This window comes from Myxocyprinus asiaticus, chromosome 43 (genome assembly GCF_019703515.2).
Source record: "Myxocyprinus asiaticus isolate MX2 ecotype Aquarium Trade chromosome 43, UBuf_Myxa_2, whole genome shotgun sequence".
In the NCBI taxonomy this organism is placed as follows: domain Eukaryota; kingdom Metazoa; phylum Chordata; class Actinopteri; order Cypriniformes; family Catostomidae; genus Myxocyprinus; species Myxocyprinus asiaticus.
Genome location: NC_059386.1, coordinates 32,742,754 through 32,761,366, shown reverse-complemented (window position 1 = coordinate 32,761,366; position 18,613 = coordinate 32,742,754). Strand labels below are relative to the sequence as shown.

The 18,613-nt window shown below is 37.4% G+C and overlaps 1 protein-coding gene across 1 annotated transcript in view; it reads right to left on the bottom strand.

The window, feature by feature from the left end:
- The window catches only part of LOC127433897 (zinc finger MIZ domain-containing protein 2-like), a 72,990-nt gene extending 65,934 nt beyond the window's left edge, over positions 1–7,056 (bottom strand). The window contains exon 1 of the mRNA XM_051686214.1: positions 6,469–7,056. The gene's annotated coding sequence lies outside the window, so the exon portion shown is untranslated. The remainder of the gene's footprint in view (positions 1–6,468) is intronic.
- Between the last annotated feature and the right edge of the window lie 11,557 nt (positions 7,057–18,613).

The window sequence follows — 18,613 nt, the reverse complement described above, 5'->3', positions numbered from 1 at the left end:
TTTCCTAAGCAACCAAATTGGCCCGGTTGCTAGGGAGGGTAGGGTCACATGGGGTAACCTCCTCGTGGTCGCTACAATGTGGTTTGTTCTCGGTGGGGCGCATGGTGAATTGAGCATGGTTGCGGCGGTGGATGGCGTGAAGCCTCCACACGCGCTATGTCTCCGTGGCAACACGCTCAACAAGCCACGTGATAAGATGCGCGGGTTGACTGTCTCAGACGCGGAGGCAACTGGGATTCGTCCTCCGCCACCCGGACTGAAGAGAATCACTATGCGACCATGAGGACTTAGAGCGCGTTGGGAATTGGGCATTCCAAATTGGGAGAACAAGGGGAAAAATCCTCCCCCCAAAAAAATAAAAAATAAATATTTCAAATGACTACTTGGAATTTCATTTAATTTTTTTAATCAAAATATATTTAATAAAATATATATTATATTATATTTTACATCTATTATATTATGCAACAGAGTGCAACAGTGCCTGGCCACTTCTTCAGCCATCTTGGTTTCAGAAGTATTTTCCCCATTCATTTCTTCCATAGACTTTTAATAAAATCCTTCATAAAAGAGTTGAACCATGAACCAAACTAGGGGTGCTCCGATAAGGATTTTTACAGCTGATACCGATCACCAATCTTCTTGTCACCTGATCAGCCGATACGATCACCGGATCTTCTTGTCACCTGATCAGCCGATACCGATGCAGATCATTTCACCTTTTATCAGGATCTCTGTCATAACTGGCTATATGTTAGCTTTCTGCTCACTGCCACTATTCATTGAATTTTCCTCCTCCCAGTAATATTCCTTTGCCTAGTTTTTGTTAGCAAAAACAGATTAAAAAGTTCATTAAAAACTTTTTCTTTTTTTTTTTTAAGACTTTAATTCAAGTATAGGCTAACAAAGTATTCTCTATATTAAGACAGATAAAAAAAAAATGAAGCTTAATGTCAAACCTAAGACAAATGTATAACCCATAGGTGCAATTAAACTTAATGTGACATTTTTGGTTATTGATTCGTTGTCATTATTTCATATAATTATTATTCCTTATTTTATTTTTGCATTAAATTTAATACATTATATTGCGGTATCTTAATATTGTATAAAGAATTATTATATTTATAAATTCCTTCCCTGCCTTTTCATTAGTTGGATAACTGTATTAATAGTTCATTTTTCACTTGTTGCTGCTTGAACTTTAATGAGGGGAACACGCGCTCTCTCATGAGGGCAAGAGATGAAAGGAAAGTGGAGAAAGAGCGCATGTTCCTGGAATCTACGGGTGCTAGTACTGTTAATGCTGTTTAATCGGGAGATATTTAATAAAGATGTTTGAATTACACCACATCTTGTAACTCGCATTATTACTGAGATGCCTATGCCCGGAGGAGACCGAGAAGCTACCTCAATGAACGATAATAAGGACCGTTTCACAGCTCGCGTTGGTTTCCCTTTGCTTGTCGCATGTGAAACGCCACATTAACAGTACAGTACACAAAATGTTCATATTCGCCATACCTCTCCCACTGCATTGTTCATAACTGATTAATCAAGTTTGTTGTCTTACAACACTATGCCAGTATTCCCCACAGCCCGTGATGTCATGGCAGTCCTGCTGATGTCTTAAAGGAGCCGTGCACCTTTCGCAACATGAGCGATCAGTTTACGTGATTGGCCAAATTACTGATCACCGATCGAATCATAGGACGTAAATATCGGCCGATCGATCAGAGCATCCCTGAACCAAACCAACCAGCTCTGAGGTGAATCACAACATCATGAACGATTACTTAATAATCGCGAAAGGCCTAGTTAAATACATATAGATGATGTGACATATTTATTCATCCTTTATATAGTAAGGTCTGCAGAGGTAGCCGTGCTGTCGGCCATCAGCATCACCTGGGAGGAAAACAGTCATGAATCTGTTTTGAAGGCGTTAGAAGCTTAAGCATCGATTACATTGATCTGTACCTTAACATCTTAATGTTTAATCACAAAGCAGCCCCTTTACTCCACCGTCACGTGATCACATTAAACCCTTTAACCACATCTCTCTCTAGGCAGACCCGGTTTCATACTAGCGAGTGAACGAGCGTTACAGACTGCTCTGAAATTGAATCCGCCACAACTCTTGATAACGACCACAGAACAAAAACTCAAGAGAGGAAATTGACGTAAAAGGACCAAATATAGCCTGGGCAGATCCAAACGTGCAGTAGGGACGTTGATTTCAACACTGCATGTGTTCTATGGATATATAAAAAAAAGAAAACACCTCTGAAGTACTGAAACATAGAGGGCAAGGCCATGAATCTGTCTGTGTTTGTGCTTTTACTGTGATCTGGAACAATACTGTTCACTCTTACCAACAGCCTGCAGGGTCTGAGACAAATATTAACACACTCTATGTCTAGTTTTTCTCTGATTTTAAAGAAAAGGGCTAATTTATTAGGAATACATTTACGTGTGATGGAATTATTCTTCCTGGATGGTCTTTTTATTCGTCATTGTGTGAAGTCTGGATTAAATTACCTACTCATCCTTTCATTCGTACAGCAGGGGATCTGTTGACACCATCCGCAACAAAACTGCTGTATTCACACTCACACTCTGTGCCAAGGTCAAGTACAGAGTTTGCACAAACCAAGGTTAAAAAAATAAAGCGATAGGTTTCCGGGTGCAATAGCTTTATTTTAAAACGCGACTCCTATCCGCAACGACATAACATGCTAATGGAAGTGGCTTACCATTACAGCCGAGCCACGTGTGTAGAATGTACTAATCATTAACAAGTCAATTAAAGTCAGATGAAAAGATTGATATGAGTCACCACTGTTAAACTGATCAGAGTTCCAAAATATGGCAAGAATGAATGGAGTCCAAGTCTGTTTAAATACAGAATGAATGACAGACTTTGGCTTTGTTCAGAATGGAATATTAGCTGAATTATGCACAGTTTATTCTGTATACTGCCTACTTATTTTAAGAACAGTATTTTAAAAGCAATATGCAATGCATTACGCAATGACAATAATGTATGTCGTGCACTGTACATTATCACCTGGCCAATTCAGTGAGTGGCATCCAGTTATCATCTTGAAAAAACATGGTTGTTTTGCATGTTTAAAGGAATGTTCCGGGTTCAATACAAGTCAAGCTCAATCGACAGCATTTGTGGCATAATGTTGATTACCACAAAAAAAATACAAATAAATTGAAATCCCTCGTTTTCTAAAACTAAAAGCAAAAATCTGGGTTACAATGAGGCACTTACAATGAAAGTGAATGGGGACAATCTGTAACATTAAAATCACTGTTTTAAAACACCTAAACAATATGTTTGTTAACATGATTTTAGTGTGATGAAATCGCTTATTAACATTTTCTGTGTACTTTCATCCAATTTTAACACCGTAAACCCAACAATGACTATAAAAACGATGATTCTAACAACTTTACAGCTCAAATAATACACAAGTTTTAACAGAAGAATGAATGCAACTGCTTTATTAAAATAAGTGTCACATTTCTGCCTTTAAAACCTCCAACAATTGGCCCATTCACTTGCATTGTAAGTGCTTCACTGTAACCCAGATTTTTGCTTCCTTTTTTTTTGTTTTTTAAAGAAAAGGAGGGATCAGTTGAAATTATTTTTTGTGTTAATCAATATTATGCCACAAAAGCTATTGATTGAGCTTAACTTGAACATGGAATATTCCTTTAACTTGGATGTGACCTTTAGGGTTGGCAATTGGTTCTCCCTTCGTCAGACCAAAGGGATCCCTCTTGGTCGTCTCGCCATCTGATTGGGGGGAGCATAAGGAAAATCTAGGGGGAAATCCACCCCTTGACCCGCCCTTAGACCCAGCCATGGCTCTGGGTTCAATACAAGTTAAGCTCAATCGACAGCATTTGTGGCATAATGTTGATTACCACAAAAATATTTTCGACTCGTTCCTTGTTTCCTTGAAAAAAAGAAAGAAGTCAAAATCGAAAGATACAGTGAGGCACTTGGGGCCAATCTGTAAACCTTAAAATACAAATAGTCTCAAAAGTATAGCAACAAGACGTAAATATTATACATGCTAACATGATTTTATGATTATAAAAATCGCTTACTTTATCTGTGTAAAGTTATATCCAATTACAGGGTTTCATTGCCATGACTACAACGACAAAGTTGTGTTATTGGATATAATTTTACACAGATACGTTTTGTAAATTATTTTATCACACTAAAATCATGTTAACACATATGTTTATGTCTTATGGCTATACTTCTGAAACAGCACGTATTTTAGGCTAACATTTATAGACTGGTCCCATTCACTTTCATTGTAAGTGACATACTTTAACCGATATTTGCTTTCTTTTTTTTTTAATTAACGATGAAGACCAAATTAATTATTGTGGTAATCAACATTATTCCACAAATGCTGTTGATTGAGCTTAATTTATATTGAACTCCAGAAAATTCCTTTGATCCAATTTTGCACAGAAATATTTTAACATGGCAGTCCAATCAAATAATGAGAAAGATGTTACAACTGCAGCTTTTATTTCCAGCCTATTCATGACATTTGAAATGGGAGGCCAAGTCAAGCGCTCTGTTGTAAACTGCACATTTTGACACATGTAGTAGGTTCATCAGGATATTCCATAGCTACATAGTGTGCACAGTACACAAACTACACTGTAGATATAGTAGGATGGATATTTCCTTTTCCAAACATAGCCCAAATTTTGAAAAACAGAAGGATGAACTCCAGGTCAAACTCTGAGAAAATGAAAATGACTAGGTGCTGTAAACTCATCAATCATGCAAATATTCCCTAATACAGGATGAAATTCCACAGAAGAGCCGCGCAACCTCTGAGCACATTTAATAATATAAAGCTTAGGCTTCTATCCCCGGAGAGAGCAGATACAAAACCATCGTGCTCATCTTTAGGACTAGAGCTTTACTGGACACTGTCGACGTCGGCCTGCCATCAATAATTTACAACCCCCTCACTACGAGCAGTGCTTTTAGTAAGAATGTTTTTGACACATAGAGCACAATACAGACAATGCAACATCTTCAGTGAAATATTCATGATGATAAATAGTGATGTCATCATTTTATTTCCATCTAAAAGTGAAAAGAGCGTCGGCCGGCGAATGCCGTTTTTTTCAAGAATAGCAGATGGCTTGGGTCCTTATCATAATTAAGTGATCTATCACTTCACTGATACTTCTTTGCACGCTTTAGAAAGAAACAACGCATGCAAATAAGTGCCTAAAACAACTGAAAATCAACAAGGGGAGTGTCTGTGGCCATAATTTGACCCCTGGGGATGGGCGAAACACAGCATTTGTTGCCTACCTGTTCTGTGACCCACAAACAGAGTCTGTGCACCATCCTCACCATCTGTCCATCTCACCTACGATGTTGTTACTGGCCTAAAATGCCTCCCACTACACCAACATGCCTGTAGGTGTGCTGCCAACATGTAAAGCATCTGGGTGGAGCGCTCAATCATGATGCTAATGCAAAAGGTATTGTGATGCGACAAGCAAACCCCCTCCTTCCCATGAACTTATACAACCAAAAGCCAACTATATGTGGAGCAACTCAGTTTCAGCTTAGATCCAAGGAAAACAAGCATTATATCTCCTCCGCCCTGATACTAACATGTGCAAACATCTACTCCAATGGATAAGGGAAATATTGTGGTTTATTATGACAAAAGTTTGGCACTCACAACAAATAACTTTACAAACAACATGCAACCAATGACAGGCAAAACAACAATACAATGTCTCAAAAGCACTCTTATGTGAAGTTACCTTCTCAGTAGCCAATATGTTCTAATAAAAACACTATATGGTCACATCTCACCAGAACAAAACAGGGCACATTTAAAAAAAAAAAAAACGTGAACCAACTGAGATTCACAGTCTAGCCCCTTATTTCACAGCTATTTCAGATCAAAAAGCAACACTGCATGACAGTAAAAGCATGCAGTAGCACATCAGCCATACCTTTGACCATCAGCACATGCATATCAATTTACACAGAATTATTTGTAAACATTTAGTGCACTTTACAAGCATCTAAAAACATGCAACCCTGACTGATCACCCATTCATAGTCTAGCAGGAGGCATTTACACTTTAAGCTCATGTGCACGGGTTTTTAACATAACGTACATTCTAAGAACATTGCTTAATTATTACACATGATTACTGGTTTAACAGCTGGTATAAAGCAGTTTCCAGTAAAGAAAAGCAGGAAACGTTTTAGCCGGGCCATTAAAATGACCTAGATTGAGAACTAGCCCTCTTGGAGTCTTATTGTATACTGAATGCATCATCATCAGCATCATCATCATACACAAATGCACACACACAACACATTGCAAAACACACAAGTAATATAAAAGAGATCTGCTTAGACCAGATTTGATTCGTCCTCACCTTCCAATCCGGCTGCCCGAGGTTGATCTGTTGGTTGGATTTGATTCCGGTTTTGGTTAGAAAATCCTTTTTAAAATGTTTAAAAAATTAAAGATTCGGATCTGCAGATAGATCAAAATAAAAGCCCTTCACGATTTTCTCAAATATCTCTTGTTAACTCAGAAATCGGAAGCCGTGAAAACACACTAAAAGCGTTTAAAACTGGATCATATTCGCAGGTACTTCGTTACGAGTGAATATTTTTATGATCCATGCGTGATTAAATGCAACCTAAGCTCTCTACCGCACAGCATCTGTTTGTTTTAATTAAATGTTTTTGTGTAAATCCTGAGAGTCCCTCTCGTGCTGCTACTGCTGCTTCTCCTGCGCGTGTATGCATATGCATGTGCATGTGCGTGTGCGCGTGCGCGTGTATGTGTGCGCGAGTCTACTCGACTGCATTCCTCCCTCTGTTGCACAATGAGCCGCTATAATTTATTCATGAGATCATGGGGATGGAGGTGCTCTGTCGGAAGAAAGAGAGGCCGTTTTTTTCTTTCTAGCTTGCTTGCTTTCTTTCTTTCGTTCGTTCTTTTTTTTTTTTCTTTCTTTTTTGTCCATCACCCCCTCACAGCCCTCCCCAGCTGACCGACTTCCCCTCGAATGCGAGACTCGATTAATGGATCGTCGCATAATCGAACGAACGAGATTGGCTTTGGAGAAGGGGAGTGACGATTGTGCTGCGCTCGACACAATGCATTACAATATGTTAACATTTCAGGGGGTGTTTTGTGTGTGTGTGTCCAACAGAGATGTGAAATAGAAATTATAATCAACCAAAAAAATTAGGAGAAGCAGAGATTTACATTGATTACAAATGTATACTTTACTATTACATTTATGTACAGCTTTTCAAGAATAAAACAACTGTGCGTTCTTAAAATAATAGTAAACAATATAAATAAATGTAATATAACAAGCAAATATTAATAATAATACACAAAAAAAAAATCGTATGCACAACTCATTACAAGTATAACAAAATAATAAAAATATATTGTTTATTTATTTTTCTCTGTGATTTTATTTGTATTTCTTTGTAAAATTATATATAAACACACATTCAACACTGGACAACATAATCAATAATACAAATATCTCCAGGCCTGGGGGTTTAAAAAATTTATTCAGTTTTATTTAATTAATGAAAAAGATTATATATATATATATATATATATATATATATATATATATATATATATATATATATATATATATATATATATATATATATATAAAGAAAAATATATTAGTTATATTTTTCTATTTATTTAACATTTTTAAACCCAAGATTGCAGGACTTAATGACTACAGACCTGTTGCCTTGGCGTCTGTAGTCATGAAGTCATTTGAGAGACTGGTGTTGGTCCACCTGAAGGACATCACTGGACCCTTACCGGATCCCCTGGTCGGTGGATGATGCGGTCATTTTGGGACTGCATTACATACTGCAGCAGAACAGGGACTTAGGCAAGGATACTATTTGTGGACTTCAGTTCGGCTTTCAACACCATCATCCCAGTTATTCTCTGGACTAAATTTAACCAACTCTCTGTTCCCAAGTCTATCTGTCAGTGTATCATCAGCTTTCTGACAGACAGGCAGCAGTTAGTGAGACTGGGGAAATTTACTTCCAGCACATGTACAATCAGCACTGGTGCCCTCCAGGGATGTGTGCTCTCCCCACTACTCTTCTCCCTGCACCCAAATAACTGCATCACCAAGGACCCCTCTGTTAAGCTCCTGAAGTTCGCAGATGACACTACAGTCATTGGCCTCATACAAGATGACGATGGGTTTGTATACAGTAGGGAGGTTGAACAGCTGGCTCACTGGTGCAGTCAAAACAATCTTGAGCTGAACACGCTCAAAACAGTGGAGATCATGGTGGACTTTAGGAGGAACACCCCAACACTGATCCCCCCTCACCATTCTAAACAGCACTGTGACAGCAGTGGAGTCATTCAGGTTCCTGGGCACTACCATCTCACGGGACCTGAAGTGGGAGACACACATTGACTCCATTGTGAAAAAGGCCCAGCAGAGATTACATTTCCTTCGCCAGCTGCAGAAGTTCAACCTGCCACAGGCGCTGCTGATACAGTTCTACTCAGCGGTCATTGAGTCTGTCCTCTGCACTTCTATAACTGTCTGGTTTGGTTCAGCTACGAAATCAGACATCAGAAGGCTTCAGAGGATAGTTCGGACTGCTGAGCAGATTATTGGTTCTCACCTTCCCACTCTCCAAGATCTGTACACCTCCAGAGTGAGGAAAAGGGCTGGAAAAATCACTTTGGATCCCATTCACCCAGCACACTTCCTTTTTGTACTGTTGCCTTCTGGCTGGCGCTCAGGCCATTCACCTTATGAACAGTTAAAACTACCCCCAGATCCTCTCCATTGTGGCAAGACAATCATGTGCATATTCAACTATTCATTCATATTTATATTCCATGTATATTTATTTGACATGTCCTACCTCTTTTGCACAATACATTAAATCACCTTGCACATAACTGTATATCTGTATATAACATATTTGAACAACATTATTGCTCTACTGTAGCTTCCTCTATATATTTATCTGTTGTATCTTATTTTTTAATTCTTATTTCACTCTTTACGTACATGTTTATATGTATATTTCAAATGTTTGTATGCATATGTTGTATATGTATATTTTTTGTATTCTCTTTGCACTGGAAGCTTCTGTCACCATGACAAATTCCTTGTGTGTGTGTAAGCATACTTAGCAATGAGGCTCATTCTGATTCTGATTATTGTACTTTCAATGCATTATATATATATATATATATATATATATATATATATATATATATATATATATATATATATATATATATATACACACATTTATGTTTATATATACATAGATGTTTATACAGTATATATATTGTATGTTAAACTTTGCTAAAAGATATATAATAAAACTGTTTTCCGGTTTCTTTATACATATCTAATTCCAGTTAATGGATGGAACATTACCTGTCTGAATGGGAGCCATTGTGGCTCCGCAGGATCGTTGTTTCATGAGTTTTGAGGAGTGTGGAAGACACTTGAGCCAAAATGGTGTACCATTACTTTGTTATATAAATGTTCAGTCAGAGATCATTTGGCAGGCAGCCTGTGTAAATGGTATTATTTCACTGTCAAGGCACTACAATTTAACACTTAGTCTATTCAGAAAATGTTGTTTTTTTTCTCCCAGTTTTAACAAGTGATAGTCAATTCTGTGAAATAAAAAAACTAAAAAAAAGTTTTAATTAAATCATAGCCTAATGTACAAATTAAATTACCAATGCAGGTATCCAAAGTGTCCTCAAATCATGAATTAGAAGAGCAGAGGTGACCCCTGACCTCTGAAAGCAGCGGGCAGTGAAAGGATTTGTTCAGACTATGGCACACCTCACAAAAGAGAGGTCAGAGAAGGTCACATTCAACTTCTCCTAACCCCTCTCAGCTTAGATGTGGATTAAATTCTCTCTTGTGAGATTTGTAACTCAAACAAATCCTGTACTTTCTTGAATGATCTCTAATCGCTTGATTTAGGCTAATATATTTGATTAAAGTATTTTATTCAATTTTAAGACTAATGCCAAAAATATTGCAGTTTAAAAAAATTATGATGCTGATAAATAGCATAGATACATTAAACTTCCCAAGGCATTTTAACAGCCTTAAACTCTTACCTTTCCTTAAAGTCAACATGAAATGACATTGTAATGTGACATATCTCTGAGTGAAACAGGATATTCAAAGACAAATGTTTGACTTGATTTTATCCATCAGGAATTGATTGGAATGTAAAAAGAGGTCTGAATATGACAGATGGTTGAGTCGAAAAATGAGAAGACTTGGTGACCTAAAAGGAAAGTTGTTTTAGAGGCAGAGCAAGGCAAACATTTTCTTATTTTGAATAACATGTCCTGATGAATCATTCACAATAAGACCAGAAACATGTATTAAGGAAGTAATTAGTCATTTTTCATTTTAAATGTGACTAATATTGCTGCCTTTGGATGCAGAGGAAAAGACAGCAGTGGATTAGCACTGTGAAACAGATGTATTGCAATCTGGCAACCGTCAGCAGTGCTGTGTTTGGCAGAGATGGTGTCATGTTAAGGTTTGAATTCAGCTTCTGGGCATGAGGCGACAGTGACAGACGGCGATCATCATCCTGATCTTTCATTCTGGCTCTTCTCTCTCACCTACATTATTACATTCATGAAATTAAAGGGATAGTTCACATTTAAAAATGAAAATTCTGAAATCATTTGCTCACCCTCATTTTGTTCCAAACCCGTATGACTTTCTTTCTTCTGTGAATAAAGTAAGTTATACAGGTTTGGAACAACATGTGGGTGAATAAATGATGAATTTTCATTTTTAAATGTGAACTATCCTTTTAACCTGTACACCAGCTTTGCTTCAGTGTGACATTATCACAGAAAAAGTCACCGCATTCAAACAATTACACCGTCCGTTTGATTTGTTTATCAATTCCTCGGTTTCATGCAGTGGCGTAATTGTTATTCCTCTCTCATTCTTGTCCTGTTAAGACCTCGCAGAGCACTGCAAGAAAAAGGCGTAAAGAACTGCCCTTAAGACATTGAGTCAATAAAACAGGTGCTTTACTACACCGAGGGAAAGGGCCCGTGCAATGTTTGCTTTGCAGAGGGGTGAGAGGTACATGTCAGGCACAACAGATACCAGGCAGTCTAAATATTATGGTCATGTTTGACTGACATCTCTATGACTAAAGATACTGTATAGTTTTATGATGCAAAGGCTGGTACATATCAGAGTACAGGTCTTAAGAACTCATGTTCTGTTTTGATTCCCCCCTCTGTTCAGAATGGTACGCCCCAAGCCAATGGCAAGAACATATCATGAGAATTATTCAACAGAGAAATGGAGGGAGGGCGGGAGAGAGAGAGAGAGAGAGAGAGAGAGAGAGAGCTCTAGGGCTAGACTGAAGCTGCTGAGGAAAGAACAATAGATCTGCAGTGTTGATGAGCATGACTGAACGCTAGTCTGGAGGTTTGGGGCCAGACGAGAGCTGCAAGGAAACAGTGCAGCATATTCTTTGTCAGAGGTAGAATGGACAAATAAAGTCAGATGAGCAGGTAATAAGGAGACTAAAGGGAACAATGCAAAATTACTTACCATTTGGTTTTCAACCTTAGTGTTATTTTGCTAGATTGTGGCTTTATAAACAGTTGAGTTTTAAAGCAACAGTTCACCTAAAAATAAAAATGTCTCAAGTCGTTCCAAACTGATATTATTTGTTTTTTTTTTTATAATTTTTGAAGCATCTTGACACAGATCTTTTCCCATGACCACTTTTGTAAAGCTTTAAAACAAACCATAAAACATAATAAAAGTACAGTAGTTCTTAAACGACTTCTTCTGAAGCCATATGATAGTTTTAGACGAATTTAGGTCGTTATTGATAATCTTAGCTGCAGCTCTCAAATCTAATTCTTCATTCCACATATTTGAAACGCTGTGTCATGTTCGTTTGAGACCCATACGAAAACAGACAATTCACGTGATTGCGAATGTAATTTGAGAGCTCTGGTGAAGGGTAAAGCATAACATATCATTCAGTTTTTACGCAAACACTAGCGTATGCGTACAGAGCGAAAGCCGTAAATTTAGTAATCAGCAGGGTACGCAAGCACTGTACGGACGCTTCTTAATTTTTTCGAAAGCCAAAAATATACTTCGGTTTTTACAGGATAAGTGACGGAAATTTTGCCATCAACAGGGTATATGAGCACTGTACACAAAATCACAGTGCGATATTTGTAACCACGCATTCTCTGTACGCATTAGAGGTAGACTGATGTATCGGTTTTACTGATTAATCAGTGCCGATAGTTGCTTTTTGGAACAATTAGTTATCGGCAAAAATCAATGTCTATAGTTGCTGATAGTTTTTTTAATTCCTCTATGGCTGGCACTGGAGGATTCTACAGTTGGAACGGCTTGTTTCTACAGTATAACATCGGCCTCTAGAGGTGAAATAAAAGCAATCACCGACTGACAATATTTTTATCCTCACATCAATGCAAATTTGGTTGCACAATAAACTGCATCTAGGATTTAATTCATATTAGACTCTTGGTCATAGTAAGGAAAGGCTAGGAAGTTTAAAAAAAAATAAATAAATAAATAATAATAAAAAAAAACATTAAATTAATCCGTTTTAAAAACTAATCGGCCGATTAATCGGTTATCAGGCTTTTTCACCACCTTTAGTAATCATTATCGGCAAAATCCACTATTGGTCGACCTCTAGTACGCATACAGTTTGTGCATGCGCCTGGAATTATTTGCACTAATTAGTGGATCCACAAGGTGGCAGCACTCACAGTTGGACCGTTACTTTCACAAAGTAGAGCAAGAAGACATCGAAACGGCGGAGAACAACAGGAGACGAAAGTGGCAAGAGCGCATGAGTGAGGAGGTCAGGAGTTTCCTACATTTGTTTAACTTGTGTCTATAAAGACATCTTGATGGGTCTAAACTCCTGATAAGAAATAGTCCAGTATCGCTTTGCAGTCGTAAACGCGCACGGACAAATTGAGGATACTTTGGAAGGCTAGAGCGTTCGACTGTACACGTACGCTAGCGTACGCATAAAAAACAAAGTATTTTCCTCAAAAAGCGTTTGTACAATATCGTATGGCTTCAGAAGACTTGGAATAAAGCGCATAAGTTGCAAGGAGTACTTTATGCAGTTTAACAGCAGCGGTCACTACAAACTGTTGTTGTATGGAAAAGAGTTGCGTAACTATTCTTCAAAAATTCTCCTTTTGTGCACAACAGAAAAAAAAAACAGCAAACAGGTTTGGAACGACATAAGGGTGAGTAAACAGTGCCATAATTTTCATGTTTTGCATGAACTATTCCATATTACAGAGGTTCCTTTGATAGTTCTAATGATACAACACAAAGATCCTCATGAAAAGAGTCTTTATTAGTTTGTGTGTTCGTGTCAGTTTTAAGTGCCTGCATCACTGCATGCGGCCAGTGCAGCTAGGAGGGGGAGGGGGGTAAATCAGACTTATGCTCAGCAGCTCCCTGTTGCCCTGGAAACAGGTGCTGAGATTCTTTTGCCTTTTTTTCATTTTCTCTTCGCTATCGATGTCAATGCCACCTCCCACATCTACCCCTCCCCCACGACCTGCAGCACCCCCTCCCTCCCTCCCTCCACTTCCCATCTACTGCAGTCATTTAACAATGTCACAGGCTAGAACAACCAACCCCCTGTTTCTGCACGCACTCACGAGCCACGTTGCCCACTGTATCAGGGTCAAACAGCACAGCGCTATCGACCCATACGGGCGCTATCAAATCACGAATGCGCTTTTCGGCGCGGCGGTGGATTTGCCGCGTCAGTCTGACCGCTAGTTAATAGCCACACTGGCAGATTGCGAGGTAGCACGCCACTGCCAGCTCTGCCCGTCTTTGTGTTCCTATTGGATGAGCAAAAAGGACACAGACAAAGAGTAATCTGACTGCTGAAAATGACAGAAGTCCCCCCACCAATGCAACTGTGCTGTAAAGATAATTAAACACTTATTTGTCTAGCTTTATTTTCGTTCTTAAAGCGTCAAATTAAGCACAGATCATGTAACACGCACGCCTCCAGGGGATCGTTTGATTTCGTTTTCTGGCCTTTTTAAGTCAACATTGTTGTTTAGCGGGGCGCTCGCTGCATTCCATTGCAGTGACTTCTGCCTGGCCTGAAGAGGAACATTCCTGGGAAGTGGCTGACCGACAATAACAGTCGGCAGAAATAAGGTGGCAGGATCAGTTCGAAAAAGAGCTGTTCTTTCCACCCTTGTTTTCTCTGACACCACAGTACTGGTACTAAGAAATAATTCGATTTTGCATTGTTAAAGGGATAGCTCACCCCAAAATTAAAATGATGTTGTTATTTACGCACTTTCATGCTGTTCTTTAAATGCAAGTGAATGGTGACCAGAACTTTGAAGCTCCAAAATCAAATAAAGTCAGCATAAAAGTAATCCATACGGCTCCAGAAGTTTAATATATGCAGTGTTGGGTGTAATGCATTACTAAGTAATTAATTACTGTAATTAAATTACTTTTTCATTAAAAAGAGTAAAGTAAGGGATTACTCAGTAATGTAATTACAGTTACTTCTGATGTAATTGTGTTAAATACTGTATAGACTATAGAACAATTCTATATAAATCAAAGTGAATTTAAAATCGAAATTTAACATCTAATGTTAAAATGTTTTGTAATTTAACGCTGCCCCTTTAAATTTTTTGTCCAGTTCATGAATAATGTATTTGATTTTATATGATTTATTTGAAAGAATTAAAAGAACAATTTCATGTCTATCCTTTATTTTTCATCTAGTCGAGGTTGATCAAGGTTTTAGAAAGTAATTAGTAGTTTCAGACAGAGTGATTAGTACAGTAATCTAATTACACTGTAGAAGATGTAATTAGTAGTTAGTAATTAATTACTTTTTTTTTATAGTAACTTACCCAACACTGAATATATGTCTTCTAAAGCGATGCAATCACTTTTCAATATTTAAATCCTTTTTCTACTATTAATCTCCTATTTTTATAGTAAAAAAGGACTTAAATTTTGATCTGTTTCTCACCCAGCCCTATCATATAGCTTCTGAAGGCATATATTTAACCACTGGAGTCATATGGGCCCAGTTTCCACCTGGTATTACGATGTGTCTCAGGTGATCCGATCACATGTGGTCAGGCGAGACACATCGCTGTTTACACCTGGTCACTTAAATGCGTCTTCTGTGACCACTTGTGTTCAGATTTGTAGGGGAGGGTCTCTGTTTCATGACAACATACATCAGTCACTATGTCAGTGTGTTACTGCATGATAATGAAGTGCAAAAAAGTCAGAAAAGACAAAGAAAGCATGAAAAAACAGTACGCTGTTTCTCCCAGATGCAGCTGAAATTGAATCTAAGCACAAACGCAACATGTCAAGCAGAATTATCCATTATTTAAGTGGATTACATGTATTAAAGGAGCTTCAGGTGTTCGTGCGGGTCATCTGTGTTGGTATCAGACACACTAAAGAAGATCCGTGACGTCAATCTCGTGATTGTGTATGTATACGCTTTTTCAAATTTTCCAACCGGGCGGTCATTTCCTTTTAAAGCCGCTCATAAACGGCAAAGTTTAAACTCTTGTTTTAGCACAGCAGTTGATTGACAGGAGAAGGGTGGTGCTTCACTACTGCCGGGACGCATACAGGATTAGCATTTACACCTCAAATGTGATGTGATGACATGTGTTTTTGACCACATTCGTATGTGGTTTTTGTGATCCGATCACAAAAAGTTTTAAACCTCGTTCAGTCCAGTATTTAAGGCTGACCACATGTGATTGGATCACCTTAAATGCATCTTAATACCAGGTGGAAACAAGGTCATGGATTACATTTATACTGCCTTTATGTGATTTTTGAAGCTTCAAAGGACTGGCCACCATTCACTTGCATTGTATGGACCTACAGTGTTGAGATATTCTTCTAAAAAAATTTGTTTGTGTTCTCCAGAAGAAAGAAAGTCATACACATCTGGGATGGCATGAAGGTGAGTAAATTATGAGAGAATTGTCATTTTTGGGTGAACTTTCCCTTTAGTAGTAAAGTACCCAGTTCAAGTGATTTTAATAAATAAAATATAGAAAATGTATCAAACATTTGGTCAGATTAGCTTAATTAAGGTGACTTTAGCTGAAGGTGTGTAGTTTGCATCCCTGAACACAAAAGAAAATGTTATAGACTGACAGCCTCAGTCACTGTTCACTTTCATTTGTATAAAAAAAAAATTAAATGAAAGTGAATGGTGACTGAGGCTAACATTCTGCCTAACATCTCCATTTGTGTTCTACGCAAGAAAAAAGTCATGTTTGGTGAATAAATGATGACAAAATTTTCATTTTTTGCTGGACTATTCCTTCAAACCTTTGAAATAGAAATTACAAATGTCAGATGATTAAATAATACTACTAATAAAATTACTAATTGATTAAAATGACAACTAATCATGATCTTTTAATGTGTGCAAGTTTTATAAATTTGTTTGGATGACACACATAGAAGAATATGTGCTACTTGGTGAGTTTTTTTTTTTATATACTGATTGTTCTTTGTTTAAAAGTGACTTTAATAATAAAATAGTAGCAATTATAATGAGTTTAAAAGAACACATTTCTGGTTTGGAGTTGATAAGAAGGTTCTTGAGCCTTATTGATGGGGCTGTGGGGTACATAAGGCCAAAACAAAAAAAAAACGCTGATTTAAAGTAGTGATTCTTAACTGATCGGTCACATCTGATAGGGTCTCGGACAGCAGGGAAAAACAATGCTACTATCTAAAAATATAATCATGCATAGCTAGGACAGCAAAATAAACAGGCTTATAAACTTTTAAAAGAGAAATCTTTTTTTTTGCATGTATTTTGTTGTTGATGTCAAAGTGTCCAATCGAACACATTGTGTAATTGGTAATTTTGCTAAAACTAATGCAATAACTGGCCCACTGTTTCACACAAAACCAGGTGAGATCCACTGATTTAGAACACATTTCTGAAACTCAAGTTTTCCCTTTTTTAAAACAGAGCATAAAACTAGACAACTGACATGCTTTGAGAGACTTCACACTTGTTGTCGAACCATTTCGCACACTATTTAATGTTACAAGCCCAGCCATTAAAACAAGGGTTGTCATATTAGAAATGTAGAGTCACCTAAGGCGCGTGTTGTATAAAGCTTGTGGATTATATGCAGTTCCATAACTCAAACAGACATTAACAGACAAATCAGCGACAGCAGCAGCGATTGAAGAGGACGTTCTGTCTGTCTCAATCATTCCATGACCCTCATTATTAGGATGAAAACAGAACTAGCTTGACGAAACTGTGTCAGCCAAGACATATAGACTGAAAAATATATACTTAGATAAAATCTATTTATTTAAATATAGAAACTCAAACATGGCAATGCTAGGACCATGCTCTACCAGGTGAGCTTAAGAAATTGGATGTTCACCTAATAATATCTATAGGAATGCAAATAAATACTTTTGTGAAACTACTTTTAAATGCATGTCTTATAATTATAAAATATATATATATAAAAAACATGGAGATATTGTCATACTTAGATTGGTGAATCAACAGAAGTTTGAGGTAATAGGACCAGTGATGGTGGAAATAGATAATGGGATCTCAAGACAACAAGCCAATCATGTGATGGGTCAGACAGTGAACAGAAAGAAAAAACCCCTCAGGAAAGGACCAACCATCTGACTCAAACAGGGAGAGCTTTTCACATTCAAAGTGAGCTTTTGTGCCTCTTTGCCTGAGGTGAATGTGTGTCCGTGGCGTCCTGCTGAGGGGATCAGCACCAGTAAGCACAGGTCTAATGAACAGATTATGCATGCGGAACTAAGACACAAACACTGAGCAGTGGTTACAAGCCGCACTTTTGTGAAAATGTCTAAAATTACTTTTTTATAATAATACCAGCAAGAATGTGTTTGGGAAGTTTTAGTATTTAAAAAAAAAAAAAAAAAAAAAAAGATCAAATGAAATAATTAAAATATAATTACCCTTAAATGTATTGTTAGTTTTAAAAAGAACTGAATTCAATGCAATTAACCTAATTTAACAACTAAGCGTTTTTTTAGAAACTTAAATATATGAGAAGTGTGGAGTGTGGTGCAATCTGCTGTTTAACTTGACAAACAACAACAGTTACGAACGGATCCATCTTTGGACCACATTATGAAATATGTTTTTATGGTTTCAAGGAGTCTACATAAAATGCTTAATGCCTTTAATAAAGCCTAAACTATGCCAATATGCACCGATTGTATATCCCATACATGTCCATTGTCTAGACATCATTTCAACATATTAAAATAAAAATTGTGTAACCGTTACAAAATGACATGCAGTTTATCTAAAACCCCATAAGATGTATTAACAATTGTTTGAAAATAAATTAGTTGTACTTAAAGGGATAGTTCACCGAAAAATGAAAATTCTCTCATC